Source organism: Pterocles gutturalis, unplaced genomic scaffold (genome assembly GCF_000699245.1).
Source record: "Pterocles gutturalis isolate BGI_N339 unplaced genomic scaffold, ASM69924v1 scaffold22946, whole genome shotgun sequence".
Classification (NCBI taxonomy): Eukaryota; Metazoa; Chordata; class Aves; order Pterocliformes; family Pteroclidae; genus Pterocles; species Pterocles gutturalis.
The window spans coordinates 68,565-89,483 of NW_010103759.1; the positions used below are offsets into that span (position 1 = coordinate 68,565).

At 39.6% G+C, this 20,919-nt stretch overlaps 1 protein-coding gene across 1 annotated transcript in view; it reads left to right on the forward strand.

Annotated features, from left to right (window-relative positions):
- CHST8 (carbohydrate (N-acetylgalactosamine 4-0) sulfotransferase 8) overlaps positions 1-20,919 on the forward strand; it is a 130,799-nt gene that overhangs the window by 23,524 nt on the left and 86,356 nt on the right. The gene's annotated exons all lie outside the window — the stretch shown is intronic.

Here is a 20,919-nt window from a genome sequence, read left to right on the forward strand (position 1 = left end):
TACATAGGAAGTTTTAGTTTAAAATCTACCTGACATATTACAGATAATAGGATCGGATTTTCAATTACTGTAAATCCATCAAAGAAGTCCTTGCCAGAAGCTAAGGAGCTAGTTACCTGCTTGATTTCTTTCATTAATTAAGTCTTCTACACAAAGTATTGTGTTGCAGACAGCATTGCACTCATGCTGAAAGAGTAATAAACCAGTAGAGCTGTTCGTGTTAAGTGTGCTCCTTGTACTTTGTTAAAGAAAGTGTGAATCTAGAAGAGGAATCATTGCTATCACAGAGGAAATTAGCTCCAGGATAGCTTATTTGTCAACTAAATACATACCTGTATCTCTCTCCCCACATACAAATATAAAAAGATTAAAATAATCCTCTTAGTGGGTTCCATTTGTTCTTGCTCTAAGTTAACACCTCTGTGCCTGTCTAAAAGGATCGCCTGGCACAGCTCAGGGGCTGGTTAGAGCTGGTAGCATGAACCTCAAGGATGCCGTAGCTTTTTCATTTCAGAAGTGCAATCCTTGCTACCCAGACTTCTCAATCAATGAACAATTCCAAATGCAACACAGATTATAATATTGACTGGTTTCTTTTGCCTGCTTTGTTTCAGCAGTTAAATCCTTGCACAAATGCAATTTGAAGTACTAGACAACCTCAACTGTTTCCTGGTCTATGTGCTCGAGGCCAAACGAAGAACTCCCTCACACTTTTTATCACATCACAGCAATGTCACTCTGACTTAAAACTTGGACAGAAGATGTAAGTACTAGTAATGCAGAAGGTCTATCAATAGGATTAGGAGACCTTCTAAAAACCTAAAATTAATTGAAGTGGGGACACTAGGTTTCATAAATGTCACAAGTGGTATGAAAGAAAGGCTTTCTGCCGTATTTAACAAACAGCGCATGTAGGCATGCTGCCAGCCTTCACGTTGGCCAAGGGACACACAGTAAATTCTTGCAGCTTTAGTGTTTACTTCATGGCTCCTTTGAAAACAACAGTGGCTAACTATGTTGATGGAAGTCTTGCCTGAGGTCCCCGAACAGTCATTAAACTCTTAGCCTTCTGTTCAATATAAAATGACACGCTCGTTCTGCAGTTCTTTCACTGAGCTGCTACGGAGGAGCCATGACTCGATTGATATGCCTGGCTCGAGCCCAAAAATGATTGCATTGCACTTTCCTGTAGCAGCCTGTCAGTTCACATTCAGAAAGCCATACAGGATGCAATTGTCTGGTCACCAAAAATAGCTTTGGTGCATATTTAAGCCATTTCAATGTGGCAATATGAAAATTAATTCTCTCTTCTCTTTCTGGAAATTTATCATTTGCATGGCAGTGCTGTTCAGTGTGCATGGAATCATCACATCCCACAACATATTAATATTTTAGTTTGTTATCTCTTAAGTTATTTTTAGCAGCCAACTGTCCTTGCACGAAGCTCAGAACGGCAGCAAGATGCTCAGGCATGTTCTGTGCATGGTCAAGGACGTATCGTCATACATCTGCTCAGCAGGCTGCAACCTTGTCTATTATTAAAGTAATCTCCAAACTGCTACCATAACACATGTAATCATCAGATGCAGGATGTCTTTTCCCACCTGCTCTCTATTTATTACCCTGTTATCCCACAAGTTTTAACAGTAATTTGAATTTCAGCTGATAAACACCTAGAACTGAGACTCCCCATAAGAAAGCACAGAGTATTTTCTGATTTTTATTTTTTTTTAGCTACTAGAGCATATTCTCAGCTTTTCAGTATGCATTTCTACTTTTAGCATTAGTTGAAGGACACAGAAATTTGTAACCATCAAATATAATTAAATATCAATATTCGGGATTTACATGCAAGATTCACATTTAATAACCAAGTGGGTAATAGATTCCATTGCTTTGTCCTACTTTTTGAAAATGCACAGGTTTTCTATAGGAACTGAAGTATTAGAATATCAGTTTGGAAATTGATTTATGTCCAATTTTATATGCTTCAAAGATCAGTGGTCCCCAACTGAAACCTTTGCTGCTTTTTTGTGACATAGTAAAGGGCTCAACAAGATCTATAACATGTTAGCTGCATATACTCCCTTGCCACTCTATTAACTATCTTACTTTTCCACCCCTTGAGAGCAGAACTTTAGCATTTTGGCAAATTTAGCACAGTGCATGTAGGTATTAAGAGATAAATTAATTTTATTATTTCTCCCCTTCTTATTCAATACAGAGAGTGAGCGTATGTGTAGTTGAAACCATCAGCAAGCAGCAATGTTACAGCCTTTGAATTTACTAGGCGTTCTCTCAGAAAACAAGTAACGACACTGGAGGTGCATTGCGGGCTCTCAACCCCCCCAGGATTCACATTCAGGAACCAACCTTTCTGAAATCATGGCTTGATTCATTTAGCTAGCTTGCTCTCCCCAACTAACTGCATTACACTCATGCCATTCTCCAAAACAAACAAACAAACAAAAAAAAACAACAAAAAAAAAAAAAGAGAGGAGATTCCAACTTTCTCAGAATACAGAAGGCAAATTCTCATATTCACCTTCAAAACTGAAACACAAGAACAGTGGGGAGCTGTTTCATGATTTTGCTAACAAATAATTTCTGCCAGTCCTACTGCTCTGCAGTTGCCATCACTGAGATGAGGAAACTTTGCAAATACCAAGCCAGAGCAAACCCCTCCCATTCGACAACAGCCCCTGTGCAGGACACCCACTCCTTCCTTGTTCCCTGCACCGAAGCATCCAGACTGTGCGTCCTGCTCACAAGCAGGACTGCGGGGACACTGTGTCACCTCCACACTTTACTTTCCCTCCCGCTGTTACATCCCTACTCCTACAGCCTCTGCTGTCAAAACACCTGATCCTGATAAAGGGCCAGGGCCACCTGAGAGCCCTCCCCAGTGACAATAAGCTGCTAGAGTAGTGGAATGAGAAATACTTTCTGATAATAATTCTATAATCATTCTATAATTCTGTAATAGATTACAAAAAATCAGAGGCTCAGTATCAAGTTATCTATTTATAATATATCAAGCATATGACAAAGTATTTATACAATTGACTTAGCACAGGAGTTTTTAGGGAGGATTTGAAAAATGTAATTAATTAGTTTATAATTTATTAATAAAGCAGGAAGGAGTTGGAAGGGGTGGCTTTGTTTAAAACACTTAGACCTCACTGTAACCACATGTTAAAATCTCAGCAGGACTGCTTTTAAGAGGAAATGGGATAAATCACATAATTAATTAACTCATAATTTATTCATTAAAAAGGAGTTGGAAGAGACAGCCTTGTTTAAAACATCTAGACTCCATTGCCACCAAATATTACAATCTCAGTAAGACAGTCAAGTCCTTCTTCTACCCAATGTGTAATCCAAGGACTGTGCCAATTACCATGCACATATCTGGGTGTATGCACACACGGGCTCTTTACACAAAAGAATATATAACCAGTAGTCTTGCCTGCATTTAAATGACAAAAAAGACATCACTCCCCAGAAAATGAAGAATGTGCTGCAGTACAAGCACAGCCAGACTGTCACCTCCCTCTGCTGAAATTCCCAGGTTGTGAAAAACTTGTTAGGGGTACTCAGAGAGTGTATCAACATATAAACTGGCCCAGGAGTCCTTAGGCTGAAAAAAATGAGATTAAAAAGCATGGCATTAGTAATTAAAGTTGATAATGGCTGACTGCAGGTCTGAATCTAGCAAAGCACTTCCATACATGCTAAGCTTGAAGTAATTAGTTTTTCTTACATGCTTAAAAAAAAGTTAGGTGAATGACTTCTCCAGGTGACAGCAGCTTTGGAAAACTAAGCTGAGGTTTACTTTGAAAAAACAGATTTTTAAAAGCACACAGCAGTTTTGTTTCCCTCCCTTTCTGTATCCCTCATACTTCAACCTCATTGTTAGGTCTTACAGGGCAGATAATGAGATAATACAACTCTACATCTGAGCACATCCATTCATTGTTTGAAGTCACTGCATGTCCTAAACAACCTAATAAACAAAAGGTTTCGGGTGCTCAGCAACACTTTTCAGATGAAGGCTTGTAATGAGAAACAACTATCTATATGGTTTGCTTGCTCTGTAATGAACAGTAAAAGGTGAGGACTCTTGTTTATACTCATTTACAGTAAAAATACTCCCTGGCTGCAGCCTTCAGCTAATTGCAAAAATCAGTTTCCATTGTTGTGAATGGGTAAGAAAGCATCAGAGCCCTGTCTGAAAGAAGAGCTCTTTGTAATTTCTTCTCTTTTATTCTGACAGCAGGGAAAGTATGACATAGCTAAGCACTGTATTAGACACCTTGAGTAATTCAATTGGTTTGTGCTCTTCTGTTTGAGCATGGTTTGGGGAGTAGCTATACAAGACACAGACAATGTGCTGTGAAAACGGGGCAGTATTTTCCATGGCTTCAGTGGCTCATGAGCAACAACTTCATGACTGATGAGCATTATTTCAAAGGAATGTCATCTGCCCCTCCCTGCAAGCATATGCAGGTGCCATATATTGTCCAGAAAAGTGTTTAATACATATTTAATAGACTTGTTCTGCAAACAGGTACTAATGGAAACAGCACTTGCTAACAAGGGCAGTCTTGTCCATGGCTTTTAGTGGTAATACTCAATGAGTAAAGTGATCCTGTGCTTTTCTGTGATAGACAGATGGATCTCACTGCTGAATGGCAAAGCCTGTGCTCACATTCATGTTGGTGCAAAAACTATACCAAGGCTTGCTTTCATATCCAAGCAAGAGCAAACGCCATAGTTAACACATGTCCCCATGCAAGAAAATCCAGAAAAGCCAACAAAATCTCTGAGTATGATCTCCAGAGAGCTTTTCTAAACTTCAGTGTCACAGCCTTAACAGAGTATCTATAATTAATGAAGTAATTAAATTAGATTTATACAGAGGCATCCAAGACACTGGTCGCAGATAAATGGGTGATTCATTTAAAATGACCGATCATAACCATGGTGAAATGATTGTAGATCAAACCAGTTACTTCACCACACCTGTGTGTGACCCTAGCAAGGGCCCCACAGCCTCTGAGTAGGGGGACAACACCTTTCAAAAGACTCAAAAAAAGAGAAACCCAGGAGCACTGGCTGGGCTAACTGGAAGGAACTGCCCTAGTTTCACTCACACATTGCAGGTATTTTACATTTTGTCTTCTGTGCAGTCTGAACCAAACTCCACAGCCCTAACTAAACACTCACTGAAATTGGTGAAGTATATATATTTGTGACGGAGCACAGTTTTATATCAAGCTTGACTTTCCCATGGAGATTCATTTCCACAGTCTTTTATTTCCCATTGACTATAACAATTCACAGCAGCAGCACCTCATGGTAACGTATGATAAACTTGCAGAGTTGTGCAGCAGGAGCTAAGTGAAGCAGTGTCACCAAGGCAATCGGCGCTACTCATATTAACAAACGGATAGCAAAGTTCCTCTCGTCTAAATAACGGTGAAACAAACTCTTTTACTGCATAAATCACATTGGTATCAAGGGGTCAACATGCTGTATCAGGAAGATGCTTTATTAGGAACTAAATCTCAAAACAGCCAAGTTAAAACCACTCTAATGGAAGATCCTTACTGTTCAGAAAACACAACCGCCTGGCAATAGTATCTGCTAAAGTTCTATGTTTCTTTCAAAACTAGCAAGCAGAAAACTAAAAGGAAATATAGTTTTTAAAACATCTAAATATTTCATATTTGCTGATTTAAAGGAAAGAGAAGCTGCCTGACAAAAGGACCCAGGTTGCCTGAGAAATGGAGCACTCAGGAGAATAACATAAACCTCTTCCCTGCTATGTGCTGCTGCGGTAACAGGGGAATTCGGCCCCTGCATTTAATTTCCCCTGACAGCTGTGCAGATCCAGACAAGGTCAGAGACACTGCTCTAAGGAGTGCTACATAGGACACATGGGGTGGTTTGCTAAACTAAATCCCTCCACTGTTTTCCACAGCAACTCGATCCTTCCCTTTGATTTTTTTGTTAAAGCATAACCCAGGTACTCTTAGCCAAGAAAGGGTTAAAAAGAAAATCTGGTCTTCATACTTTTTTGATTTTGTGAGCATGAATCTCTTTCACGGAACAGCTGTCAAGTCAGCCAACGAAACAGGTCTGCTTAGGTCTCCTGATAATACCAACTGCTGTTGTTCATGTATCCTCAGTGACAGCAGCAAGATGAAAATCGAAATGAATCGCTCTACAAATGAGACACTTTTCTGCTTTGACTTTCCAAATGTGACAGTGTTGTTTGTTTTCTCAGTCAGCAACATTTAGAGATGTTAGAAGGCTCTGATGTCAGACAGTTGCTCAGGGGGCAGTTTCAAAAAGGAGAAAAAAAAAAAAAAAAAAAAAAAAAAAAAAGAGAAATCTGCATAACAGTTCCTTGCACAATTATCTTTAAATTTCTGTCCAGTAGCACGACATCGATCAAACTGAACTGCAAAATGTTCCTAGCAATACAAACTACTGCAGACTTTGAGCGGCAACTGTTAATATTTCATAGCTCTCTACAAAGTATTATTCAATATCCTTATTGTGCTACAGATGCAAAATGTTGGTCCTCACCATACGAGCTACTGATCAGCCTCAGCTCCCACAGACAGGCGGCAATAGCACAGATGCATTACCTTCCGTCCGTCTGCTTAGGAGAACAGTGTTTTTCAACAGATCACAAATTACAGAGAAAAAATATTTTTTAAAGTGTTCTTTTTTCAATATGAATTTGAAATATGAATATTTGCCCTTCTATCCAAAGAGCTGAAAACACCCTCCAAATATAAATGAATTAAGCATCTGCAGTATATGTGAAATAAACATTTCCGGCTTTTGCAGGAAGAACCTAAGGCACAGGGTACCTGCTGGAACTCATCAATTACTCTCTTGTTTACTGCAATATGTAGGTAGAAACAAAAAAAAAAAAAAAAAAAAAAAAAAAAAAGACGGGTTTTTTTAACAGTTGCATTAAAACTCTTGAGCCGTACTGAAACACTGAAATATATTCTTACATATCCCCACAAAACTTGCCTTTTAAAATGTATCTCCATTGCATATTTTTTCTCCTTATCTAACATCAACACAATACGTAATAGAAGCACGATCCAGTGTTCAGATTTCCCCATATTTTTGAGAGTAGAAAAAATAAGACTTATCCATAAAAAAAAAAAAATAAAAGGAGAAGGCTTTTAAAAAATGCATTATGTCTTTAAGTTCATTTGGCTTCAAAGAACACAGCCCTGTAGAAAAAGTAAGACTTATCCATATAAAAAAAAAAAAAAAATTCAAAAGGAGAAGGCTTTTAAAAAATGCATTATGTATTTAAGTTCATTTGGCTTCAAAGAACACAGCCCTTACAGATTCATCTATATGACGGTTACAGACACGCCTGTTAGAACAGATCAGCTCAGGGCAGTACTGCACTAACACGAAGAAAAACATCTCTCACATCAGTACAGTTTTGGAGTATACCGAGGGATTTCATGTGTATCTACCTCAGTTACAGAGCAATATCCCAAATCTCTGTAATCTTTTGGAGGTTTTACTCTATATCCACCGAGTCAAAATCTGTTCTCAGTCCATTAACACGTTTCTGAAGACCACCCTTGCCAAATAATGAACTTTAAAACTTCCTGTTCTGTCAAGTAAGCTTTATTTGAGGGGCGAGCCATCCAAGATCCCTGGTTTGCAGGTGCCAGCTGGGAGCCATCCACAGAGCCCAATTATGTTTTAATAATCAATATCATACTATGTGCTAAAAGCACTTTCAATCTGAGTATCTCAAAGTGCTTTAAAGATATGAATTAAGCCTCCAGACATGCTGTGAGTGTCCCCATGTTACCAATGAAGGAAGCAATACTCAGTCATTTGATCACTTTATGCAGAAAATCTGTGGGAAAGCACAAATAGTATCAAGAACCCCACAATCCCAGTTTTATACTGCTAGCACAAAGCCATCTTTTTTTTTGTAAGTTTTTTTAACTATTTTATGATTATACAGAGACAAATTTTTCTTCAACCGTATAGCAGATAGAGCAAATAGGTCCTCAGATTCTCCATCTTGAACCAGTTATTTATGACAACCAGGTTATTTTGCATGAAGAGAATTTTTGGCACCTGGTATTCTCTGAAACTGAGGAATAAGTGAAGATGAGACCATGTCACTGCAGTTACCCAGCACTATCTTGTAAGATCTTGTACTTTAGCTGTTAAACTTGGAAAACTTTAAAGAATAGGTTGGGCTGATTTATTTTTTTAATTTCAAAATAAATGAAAGACAATTTTGCCAAGTGAACATTTCCTTTTTTGGTTTATTTTTAGACAGCTGAAATCACGTGTGTATTCTGACGAACAAGTGGCATTGTTGCTAGTAAAGGGATAGTGCTGGTATTAGAGATTTTCCTTCTGTTCTTGTTGTTGAAAGGTAGTCACATATGACCCTTTGCTCCCACCAGAGACAATTCCTTTGCACTTCTAAGTCATGACCTGAGGGTCAGTCCAAGCTTAGGACACTGAAAAACTCAGATCAGACAACAGGATAGTCAATTATATAAAATCCTTATCAAATGACTGATGATACTGCTGATAGCATGTTTTCTCTTCTTGATTTTAGTCCTAATGCTCGTGCATCACAAACCTCCCTCAGTCCATCTGTGGAAGATGCCAAAGCAGAAGTATTAAGTATTGTGTTTAGGCACTCTGGATTCATATATAAACAAGCATGAGGTAGCTCAATTAGCAGGACTGCGCTCCCAAAAGTGGGAGATACAGAACAAAGTAACGAGTGATCCTGAAGCGTACGCAAATACTTTCAGTGCTGATCAATCATTTCACATCCCTTCCCAAAGAAAACAGAGCTGGTACCACCTGGCACAGCGCCGGCACTCCCAACTGTCACCAAAATAATTATCTCACCTGTAGATTCCCCAGCCCAGATGCTGCAGGGAAAGCTGGCAGCACAACACAGGCGCTGCCCACTGACCAGCCTGGCGAGGGAGGCTCCAGCAGCATCAGTGCTCCCTCCCTTCGTGAGAGGTTGGAGTGCTGGACTCACCGCGAGCATGGTCCTGGTGCCTTCAACAAGTTACTCTACAGGCAGCACATGAAATTTGAAGAAGCAGCCAGTTGACAGGTAATGCAAGAGAGTTTAATTCTGGGATTTTTGGCATCACTGAGCCAAAAAAAAAAGTAGGAGCTTCCTTGGCTGGTAGCGACGGAATGCTGTTCTCCTCCATGGCAAGCCCTGCCACAGGGACACACACATCAAATGAGCATGTAAGCCTCTAAAGATTTCCACTGATTGACATCAGGCCATTGCTTCTCCCCTTCAGAAAATTTCCATGTTCCATCCTCTCCTTCCTAGAGCTCCCACAGCAATAGCCTCTTTTTTTTTAAGCCTCCACTATTTCCTTCAGGGCATCTGATCCCTTTCCATCTGACCTCCTGACCTGAAAAGGAATCCCAGCCTCGGGATATCTCTGCACTCTCCCCACCAGCTAGAGCAGCAGGACCAGCAATTGCAAATTACTCTATTATGCCTCAAAACTAGCGCCCAGGCTGCTTGCTGATGGGTTGGGCTACTGAGAATATTCACATTCTGGCCAGTCTGGAGCTGCGGTGAAAGAGCAAGCCTGGCCAAAGCCCGTCTTTTACTAGGCTCAGTGTGGGCATGCCAAAGGAATTGCCCCAAGGACATCAGGTTCGCCAGCCTGCCCTATTCTAAGATATCAGTGTTTTTTCATAGCATTTAAAATATATAAAGAAGTTGCTGCTGCAGAATCGAGTTGGGTTTGGGGCTACAAAAGGAAAGAAATTTTCACATCTGTCAGGTTAATTTAAATAAGTTTGGTTAATAATAAGAGCAGTTCAGTGGTTTGGAAAGTCAAAGTAAGTCCTTAAGAGATGAGTGGGGAGTGGGGCCTGAGGGAAATTGATGATAAATGTACTTACCAGCAGGCTATGCAATTTACTATAACATATTATATATGTGAGTGTGAAAGCCACGTGTCTTTGCAATTTGCATGCGCACGCACACATTCACAAATCAAACTTTAAAGAAAAAGTGAGGGGTCTTTTGTCCTGCAACATATTAGAGCTGAATGGATTTAATCAGTAGTTGATAAATTATACACCCACTTAATTTGCTCAATTGCCAGGGCATAGATTTTGTGCAGCATGTTGCAGTGTGTCTGGACAATGGATGAATGGCAGACCCACAGCCATGGAAGCGGCACGCCTGGTCCTATCCACAAGCAGCTAACAGGCGTGCATTGGTATTTGCTACCATGAATTTTCTGCTGTGTCATCCTTTGTTCATAGCAGGATGTCTCCTTGCTTCAGTGTCGCCTCTAAATTAGCCCAGCCTTAACAGTTTTCACGCAGTTTTAATATCTTGAATTAGGTATATGTTTGAACAATCTATCATAAATATAATCTTATCTTTTACGTTGTATTTAGATATTAGATTTCAGCTACAACAGAAGGATGTAACATGACTTTTTCCCAGCATTTTACAGTATGCTTCAGGAGCCCAGGAAATCCAGGATGATCTCCTTTTCTTCGCGCCTGAGCATTTATTTTTCAGTCCAAGTGCTAGTTTGACTGGCTTTTCTACATCTAAAACCATAAAGAAGCAAGTATTTCCAGGATTATAAAGCAGGTCCATCTCAGGGTTCAAGCATCAGCTATTGATCTTTGCTCTTACACTTTGTTACAGCGTTACTGCAGCCCCTAAATAACACACAACTGAATCGCTGGACTATAAACACACCCTTTGTACAGATTCTCTGCAACAATAGCAGGACCCAAATTACTGGGTAATTCAGATTCTCCTAATACTGCGTAACACAGATCAAGCCACCAGATTGTGATCTCTTTTAGACCAGTATAAATAACTAGACATAAACTGTTGTAACAGCGATCAGAATCTGATGCGCTGAGTACACACAGCTATCCTTGTTCATTTTATCCTTGTTCATTTTCTCTGCACTAAGGGTAACGCAAGATCCTCTGAAGCAGTGTGCACTGCTAGGTAGGGAAATGCGCTAGGTAAATTCTCATCCTAGCCGCCAGCCTGGCTATAAGACAACTCCTAACAGGCCTTTTTGTAGATTATCAGAGAGTCTCTGACAAGGGCTAAAACAGCCCACAAAGAATTAAATGTGAAATATTTAGGGAACATGGTTGTAAATTTTGTTATGTTACAGAAAATTAAACAACATACAGAATAGGTGAATCCTGTTATTATTCAGAAGTAAAATGCACAAGAAGGTGAGACTGGACCGCACATGGTGACAGGCACAGCCTCTTGAGCCATCAGTACACTCTGATGTATCCTGTGCAGTCCCTACCTCTGTGCTCAGCGCAGGTAGAACCTCGCTTCACAAGAAAGAATCTCTTACTACTTTTGTTAAAGATACATGAAAGAACTACAAAATTCAAATAACTTCTTGCAGATATTTTGGTCCTGTGATATATTTTAGGTACGATTTAATTTAAAAAATTGAGGCATTAATTGTATAGACAGATACATATAGTGTAAAAAAGTTAGACAGTGTAAGAAGCAGTGATGAAGATGATACAGAAGATCAGTAGTCATTACTTTTATTGTTATTCTCCTGATTTGGTTTTGCTATTGTGTTTTACTTTGCTTCTGACATCTACCATGTAAACTGAGTTGTAGTAAAAAGTTCTAAATAAGCCACTGCCTCTGAAGCATGCTAGAATACATCATGCTCACAGTCCCTACCTTCTTCACAAAGGAGATTTTTCTGCAAAGCTTTGTTTCTCATGCTTGCTGCTTCACTATTCTGTTGTTGCTGCAAAGTAGTTGTTGGGGAAGTTGTTCTTCTGATAGGAAGCTGACTTTTCTCAATACACTACACACAAAGTTTTTCGCTCAATAAATTTAAGAGAAGGTAACCTCATTATGCAATCATTTTTGTGAACATTAGGAAAACTATTAAAATTTGATGTGATCATTTATCACAAGCATAGTTATTACAAATACTAATACAACAGATGTGATTATAGTTTACAAGTCAGTGCTACAAGAGAGGATGAGATGTTGGCAATTGTTGTTTGTCACACTTGGCTTAGAATTAATTCATATTAAATAATATTTTAAATGCATCGTTTTATTTTTTCTACTATGCTCCCAGATGGATATTTGTCTTCTAATAGCTCACTGTTTAAGTTCCATAAATAGCTGTAACTTCGAACGTAAAATAGGTAAATTACCAATTACTGCCAAGTATTACTCCTCCACTTGTCAAACACAGCTTGATAACAAATAATGAGGGGTGACCTAATTAATGTTTATAAATGTGTAAAGGGTGTCAGGAGGATGGAGCCAGGCTCTTCTCTGTGACATCTAGTGACAGGACAAGGGGCAATGGGTTCAAGCTGGAACATAGGAGGTTCCACTTGAATATGAGAAAAAACTTCTTCACGGTGAGGGTGACAGAGCACTGGAACAGGCTGCCCAGAGAGGTTGTGGAGTCTCCTTCTCTGGAGACATTCAAAGCCCGCCTGGATGCGTTCTTGTGTGATCTGATCTAGGTGTTCCTGCTCCGGCAGGGGGATTGGACTAGATTTTATTTCGAGGTCCCTTCCAATCTCTAACGTTCTGTGATTCTGTGAATTGGTTGTGCGTTTTTCAGAGTGTGGGGCACATTGTACAAGTTAACTAGCTTTTCAAGGAAATGTTCCTTCTGGCTTGATACTATAAAATATTTATTCTGAAAAGGGTTTAATTATTTATTTATTTTTAACAAAACCACCCAATCCTACTATATGGTTTCATTTCAGATATGCAATGTCAGTCAGGCATGCTCTGTTAGCCAAGAATTGCCTGTCCTACGTTATCTGTACAAACCTTTGTGTTCTGTGTTTACATTTTGGACAGCTTCTTTTAGACACACGTATTTGCTAATATCAAAATGCTAAATCCATCAATAACATGTCAGACCTTGTGCGAACAGTAACAGAAGACAGGGTGTCCCAGCATTAACGAAGTCACACGACTGACAGTTAATCATTTCCTACCTAGTGATCTATAAGCTCATTTTTGCTTTCATCTAAATACCAGAGTATATGCAGATAGCATCACAAATACCTCTTCTACATTGTCATTTATAGCAACTCCTGCACTCAACTGATCCAATAGCCTCATTCATCAGATACTATCAAAAATATGCAGCTAAATAGCAACACTTCATAAATTACCACAATGAGTTTGTAAGTCCTTAATTGTTAACTTTAATTAACTAAAGAAGCAGAAACATGATCACTGTCAAATATAGGCAAATCCATAAAATTTAGCTTTTAAAATCCTTGTTAGTACCCCTAATCCGAGCAGTTTCCTATACCGCATGTTCTATCTGGTTTCCAAAAACTGTTGCAGTGTGCAAAATGTGGGGGTTCTTGAATCATGTCCTTAAAACCATGATGAGAATGAGTACAAATACCAGGAATGATGGAAAATGAAGTTTAAGGTCATATGAAAATACCCCAGTCTTTGAGTTGCTAAGAAAAAAATGAACTGATACCTCTCAGTATGGGGCTCTCTTTGAGAGCAGCTGGATTCACTGCAATCTCACTGCTTAATCCAAAGAGAGGAGAAACAGTTAGACCAATTTATCAAAAATATGAAACTGTAATTTCACCCTGCTGCTCTTCACTCACACAGGAAAACCACAGGTTGTTTAGAGGAACCACAGATAGGATTACAGTCAAGATTTCCAGGGTCAGGAACAAATCCGGACTGTGCACTCCCCACCCGCGCCGCCCGCTGCTGCCTGTTGCACCAGAACTCCCTTCACTCGGGTCCCCCCCCCCGCCCAGGCCGTGGCACCCCCCCTGGCCAGCTCGCGCTGCTGGGCACACTGATGGGCACCTTACACCCTCCAGAGCTTACAAGCTTCGTACAGAAATATGTGTGGTAAACGTTAACATGCTTAAATCCATAATGATTTATGAAGCAAATGAAGAGGTAAAGCCATGCCTCCTCATCGTTCTCAGTGAAGATAAATCAATTTTAAGGTTTTAGCCAAGGTTGTTTTTTTTTTTAATCTCTGTGATCACAGGAGTTAGAACTAGAATAGGTAAACTGCTGCTTTCACTTCTGACAGACAAACACTGGAAACACTTTTTTTGTTCCACCCCAAATGACAACTGCAGGAGAAGCGAGGGATGAGAAGACTGTGGCTTGGCAGGGGTGGCATTCGCTCTGGATACAGACAACCCAAGATCCTGTCCTTGCACCAAATTAAACACAACAGGAGGTTCAAGCTGAATTTTGCACATCCCTGTCAGCCACATGCTTTCTGACTCAACAGGTATTTAATCATTTCCACAAAAGGGAAGCTGTTGCAGTAGGGGAGTTTGAGAGCAGGAGCCTGCACCTACCTGCTCTCCCCTCCTTCTCCCAGTTGCCACCAGCTTCTGCATTACCTGCAGAAGTCACCCCGGCCGACCGGCAGGGTCACAGGCAGCAGGGCTGGGTGTATTTGTCCTCCCTGAACACCCTTCCCTCTGCCTCAGGTAATTGCTGGGACAGATCTCTCTCATCTGCCCCCGGTAGGGCTGACGGTGTTGCTTTGCAACGCGTGGGTTTGGAGGCAGGACAAGGGCGTGCTTCAGCTTTATGGAAATGTTATTAAAAGACTTTTCAAGTTGCTTCTGGTAAAACAAAAGAAAGAGGAGGCAAGTTTTGTTAACAAAACAAAAGCCCTTGAGACATGTTTTATTTGCCAAGCAACATACACAAAAACCTGATTAATTTAAAGTTACATTCATATATTTTAAACAGTCTTAAATTATTAATTTCCTTTTTAAAAAATATATCCAAGCAGAGTTGGTTCAGTAATCAATTTTTAAGATGGTGGGACATTGTACATCATCCTGTTCTCCAGAGGCACTGTCTATGTAGAGTGCAGTAGCTCAACACAAAGTTTATTGGCAAAAGCAGAGAATTTGAGTTTTTCTTCCCCTGCTTTGCTGCTGTGGCCCTTGAGTGAGAACCTTCCAACCTGAGGACTGTTTATGCTGCACTGATACTGGAAAGAACGTCTCTGCTTAAGCTAAGAGGCACCTCACGGATAAAGATTTCCTACTGTTGTGGTGGTCAAATCAAGCAACCCTTTCACGGCACAGCATCTCTTGATATCCAAAAATTGTCCAAAGCAAGTATTGTAATAGACCAGCAAATCTGCACAGAATTTTTAGTATAATAATGCACAGACTGCTTTACTTTTCAACCTGCAAATCCAGTGAAGTTCTACACACAGATGACATACAGAAAGGCTTTCATAGGCTGAGATTTAAGTCAGCAAGTTCTTGCAATTTGTTTTCAAAGACTGGGGACAATAAAAAGCATCTAACCTGCCTCTCCCCTACGCCACAGAGTGAGCAGAATAAACAGTGAAGCACTGTATGGATTGGTACTTGACACGGAGTATGGCTACCAATGCTGACGCTTTTGAGCTTTTGACAATCAGAGCTCTACCCTGCCGTCCTTATTCAGTGAAGCTGATGGGAGTTTTGCCTGAAACTGGCAAAGTGAAGCCAGCAAGGCAAGACTGCCATGAATATTTTAAGGTAAAGGAGCTGGAATACTCTAATGATCTTATGTAAATCTAGTCTAAGAATTTCATTGTACATTTTTTTGAATGGGTCATTAAGCAGGAGAGGAAATGTTGGAAAGCAGCCTGAAAAGGAGAACATTTTCAAAAGCCAAAATACTCTCTGCATTCTTCAGAGCCATCCAATTAGCCTAGCTTGTGGAAGTCAAAGAACAAGGTAACAAAGCATCAAGTATATGAGTAACTATAGGCAGACCCTCCAGTTTGTCAGGAGATGGCAGAAAGTCAGTAATATGCAGTTAGCATGAATAAATGCTAAATTTGAACCTCAGATGCATTTAAAAATACCTAAGATTTAGCATTTTTCTCCTTATCATTAGTGCCAAAAATAGAAGTCCTGCAAAAATTCAAGATTAAGCAACAGTAAGAAGAGTGGTGGTGACACCCCACGGCTCCCTTCAGGCCACAGCACCTGGCTCACATGAAGCCTTCACCAACGCAGAGGCTAGTGCAGGATACCTGTTTGGTTAGCTGCTCAACTAATTATTTTTTTTTCTTGTGAAGCAACACAAGTATTTCTTAAGGAATTGCTTTAAAAAAAAACCCAAACCTGCCCTTGGTAGCTGAAGGACTTTTCATGCCTGATTTCTTTAGTCTTTATGAGAATACACACTATTATTTGTAATGTGGGAAGAGGATATTTATGAATATTTTTTGTGAAGAAGTGATTAGGATAAAGCTATATATGCACAGTAGGCAAACAGTTTTACAGTATGCGCCTGGCACAGCTCACTCATTAAATCTCATCAGTGTGCTGTTGACTTTTCTCTTGAAGATTTATTCCAGAAGCAGCACTATGTCAGCAGCATCTATGCTGCATTAGCAATTACTAATACGTATTTGGAATGTTGCAATAAATAAATATGTATTCAGCGCATGCCTGAGTAAAGGACTTTTCTTTAATATAGTCTTATTTAGCTGTACTTCAAACCATAAATGCTGTCCAGCCCTATTCCTCTCCTGCACAGGTGCTACAGTTTCTAGGTTTTCTCTCAGGTTCATGAGTTTCAAGCTAAGGATTGATAGCACCCTATGCCCAGTTTTAATTTTAATAGCCACCATTGCTTGTTCAGGGAGACAGAAGCCATCGGTTACTGAGATACCTTCAGGACATCTTCCCACATATGGATACAAGAGAATATTTTTCTCTAATTCCTAAATCTTCTTATCTGGTCCTTATCACCACAGCACAGTGACCAAGTTCCTCACAACCTTTTCTACCTCATGAGGTAAAAAAGAGCCATTATCCTCATTTGGAGGTGGGGAACTGAGGTTCTGCAAGGTTAACTGTCCCCACCAAGGCCACAGTGACAGCAGACAGTGTGTGACACTGCACATCCAGTCCGCGCGTTTGGCTGGTCAAGCAGCAGTCACATAACCATTGTAAAAGAGACCACAAAACAGCAGCGACACACAGATTCAGGAGCTCTCCCTCTGTATTTCTGGGGATCAGCGAATGTTCAAATGAACCAGTTACCTGGGAGACTCAGTTCTTTAGAACAGATCAGGTATTACACACGCTGAATACATAAATTAGCTTCAGAGTGGTAGATGCCTTTGAAGCAACGATGAAATAAATACCAAATTATATTTCATGAGGAAAAAAACCTACGTTTTCATGGTTTTACCCAGAGGTAGTGCTGATGCCAGCAATTCAGGGAAAACACAAGTTTGGGTTTATGTGACAAGCAAATCTTCACAAATTACACAGGCTGCTTTTTCAGAAAATGATAACCCACTGGAATAATTCATGCAATATACAGATAATATCTGGGGCCATGGCAGTGGTTTAATAAGCCAAGGACAATGCCAAGTACAAACAGAAGTAAAGTTTGGAAAAAAACATAGCAGGCGAACCTCCTAATAGCTAATCCAGATGATTGAACCAGAAATCTATCAAGACAGGTATCATCCCGGGTAAAATACTTAGAGACTTCACAAGGAACTCAAAATACATGGAAGATGGCATTTATATGTGCTAGAGAGAGAATTCATATTCAAAGATGTGCTCATGATAGACAAAAGTATTTAAACTGTTTTCAGTGATAATTAAGGGATCTGGACTGCTAAGTGACACTTAGAAGGGTGGGTAAAAAAGCAATTTCAGTGACATGTTGTGAAGAATAACTAAAATGGGTCAGAAAAAGTTTACCTAAGCCACCAGTTACAGATCAGATACTTGGGAATGGCATTCTCTATGCTTCTGATCGAAGAACCTGAATTCCTCTCTGGTTCTTTCCCTGATAGCAAGTGTCTGCGTTGGCCTCTAACAGAATACTCTCCTAAATGAGGCTCATAAAGCAAAATGACACTTCCCAGCCATACATCAGAAGGTAAATGTGTAATGGGAGATGGCAGTTGAATACAAAATAACTTAGTGTAACGACATCTAACACACCTCCTACATAAATACAATGGTTGAAAACACCACACTGATTAGGAAGTTCATAGTTTTAAATGCATTAAGTGCCAGAAGCTTTTCTTCCATTCTTGTTAGGAATTAGGGAGTAGAAAATAATTTTCTATGCTGTTGATGAGGATGGAAACTGTTGCCTATATTTAGACATTACAATAATTTCTCTTTCACAATCCTTTAAATAGGTCAGCATGTGTATTGGATATTTATAAACTGGTTCATTAGTTGATTGCTTCTTCCTTCCCTCCCATATCAAGTTACAAGAATGAACAACTGCAGGAAAAACTCACCTAGGGCCAAGGTATTATTGATCATAATCATAACATTTTAATGTCAACTCCTTACATTTACTACTGTACTAAACATTAATAAGAGTTAACTCTAAGCTATTGGCATTATTACAGAAAAAAATTGGATATCATAATTCTGTGTAAATTCCACCTTTTCATCCTGCAAATATCAGTGCATGTTAAATATTTGAATTTTCACTGAATTAAAGGTTCTAAAGTTCAACGGTAATTAGTGCAATCAGGTGCCAAATGATTCAATTCCTAGGAGAGCGGTATTATAGAATGAACTATGGCAAAATTCCAGGGACTAAATCTATTGTATAATTAGTATAAAACTCACAGTTTTAGCATAATGTAATAATTACATAATTTGTTCTGTGCACTTTTCAAAGCACCACCTATAAAATAATTGTTAAAGCACCTTAATTTGACAAAAATAAGAGATAAATTAGCTTATAAAGCTGATGTTAATGTTTGAGGGAAAATGCAAATCACCTTAGGAAAAAGCCTGGTTAGTTGGGTAGATGAGACTGCAGCACAATTCAGAAATCAAAATTACATAACTCTAAGTGCTGTCTAATTTTTCCTTAATATTTACTCTAACTCTCATTTTCCTCCCACCAGACTCATTTCTGTTTCACATGTTTCATAATGAACAGGCTATCAGCGAGCAGTACTACTTCAGAAACACAAGCATACCTATCTATTAACTAAAGAAAAACAGTCAACTAAATTGTATGCAATAAATTAGCAGCCATAAATTCAAAATCTGATTTTTAGAGTCTTGATTCTGGAAAGCCCGGCAAATAGTTATGTTCTCACTCACATTAAGGGATCATTGAGATAACATAGCTAAGACCTTGCATATTGGGAATGATGTCTTTCTGGACATTATTTGATTCCAAAGGTAAATTCAAAGATCCCTAGTGCTTATTCCTTATTTAAAAAAAAAAAATCTCCGAAGATAATATTTGAATCAAAGCAACATCATTTCCCTGAACACACAACAGGTGTGTCTATTGCAGCCTCTCAGTTGCGGTCCATTCAGACTGACCTCACAGTGGTTGCATAAGGAGCAGCTTTGTGAGCACCAGGGCTAACGAGACCCTGGTTTCCTACAGATTTCTGTGTCGTGGTTGACTGAAGAACTGAGCTGCTCAGGTTGAAGCTTTTTTAACAGTTAGGGCATTTATTATGTCTCTGCCTTGCAAATTCTTGCACGCTACCTGGCATGCGAGCTCACGCTGCCACCTTCCCTTAGTGCAGGCATTTACAGGGCTTTTTCGCTGCTCATTTTCATTAACCTGGTAAGAGTGTAATAATTGCTGAGATCCTTTCTGTTCCCTTTTCAGACACGCAGTCTGTTTGTATAAGTCTTTTCTCCATGTAAAACTAAGTTTTTAAAACAAACGACTGTATGGACCATGCATGCAGTGACAGGAGCAGGGAAAGATTCCATGGGGTCCTGTCTGGTTTGGCGAGTACAAATACTGTGCAGCTACTTGCTGTCAGTGTTATGACTGGAAACACACAACAGCTTCCCTCTGCCCTACTCCCATCTTTATTCAACGTCTTTCAGCCTTGTTAGGGCTGTCCACTGTGGGAATCAATGCAGCACCTTTGAATCCTCCTCACCCCAAAGCACGATAGAGTTCAGACATTCCCCCCAAGTAGCCTCGAAGGGGAGATATCACTACAACTTATGATAAATGATGCACCGATAAAGGTTGGCTTCATCATTTTATATTGCTGGGACCCATTTTTCTAATCTTAGGAGAAGCTTACATCATGTTAGATCAAGTTAAATAATCACATAATCTAAATGAAACCACAACATGCATGTACTCAGTATACCACTTAGCTGTTTTCCCCAGCTGAGAAAATGGACAGGGTGTGCACTGTGCAAGGCTGATCAGTGCTTAAAATGAACTAACCTGAACAGACCAGTTCTGTCAAGAGCTGCATTTTTTATGAACAAGTTTCACAAAATATTTATAAAATATGGTATCTAAACCACAACTTGTTTGATTGATTATTTAATATCTTTTAGGATCTTTTTTTTTTTTTTCCCTCCTGAAAAAAGTTAACCACTTCTAATGATGTATGCTGTGCTGCTAATCAAATGTCAGGTTTGAACATCTCAGCTCGAGTCCTTTGGTAGAATGCATCTGGCAATTCAGGGCCTGTCAAATTGAATAGAGCGGTTAACAGTCTAGTAGAGGAAAAGAGCTCCCAAATATATTCTCCTGCTTCAAGGTTATCTTCTTAGATTACAGATTAGAGGTTCATTTGCCTTGGCTTATGTCAGGAAGCGCTGTCCTAGACTTTGAGAAGGACTTCTGTTCCCTCAAAGTGCAGACTCTGCTATATTTAAGGCTGAAATTTTGGAACAAAATAGGTAACGGGGGAGAAAGGTATGAACTAGCCAGTGTTTCCTCCTCCCATTCAGATACTTTCCTACCGCTGCAATACTTCAGCTGAGTCTCACAGTAAAAATCTCTCATCCTCCTCCCAGAGAAGGTTTATGTAAATCTTAATTACCACA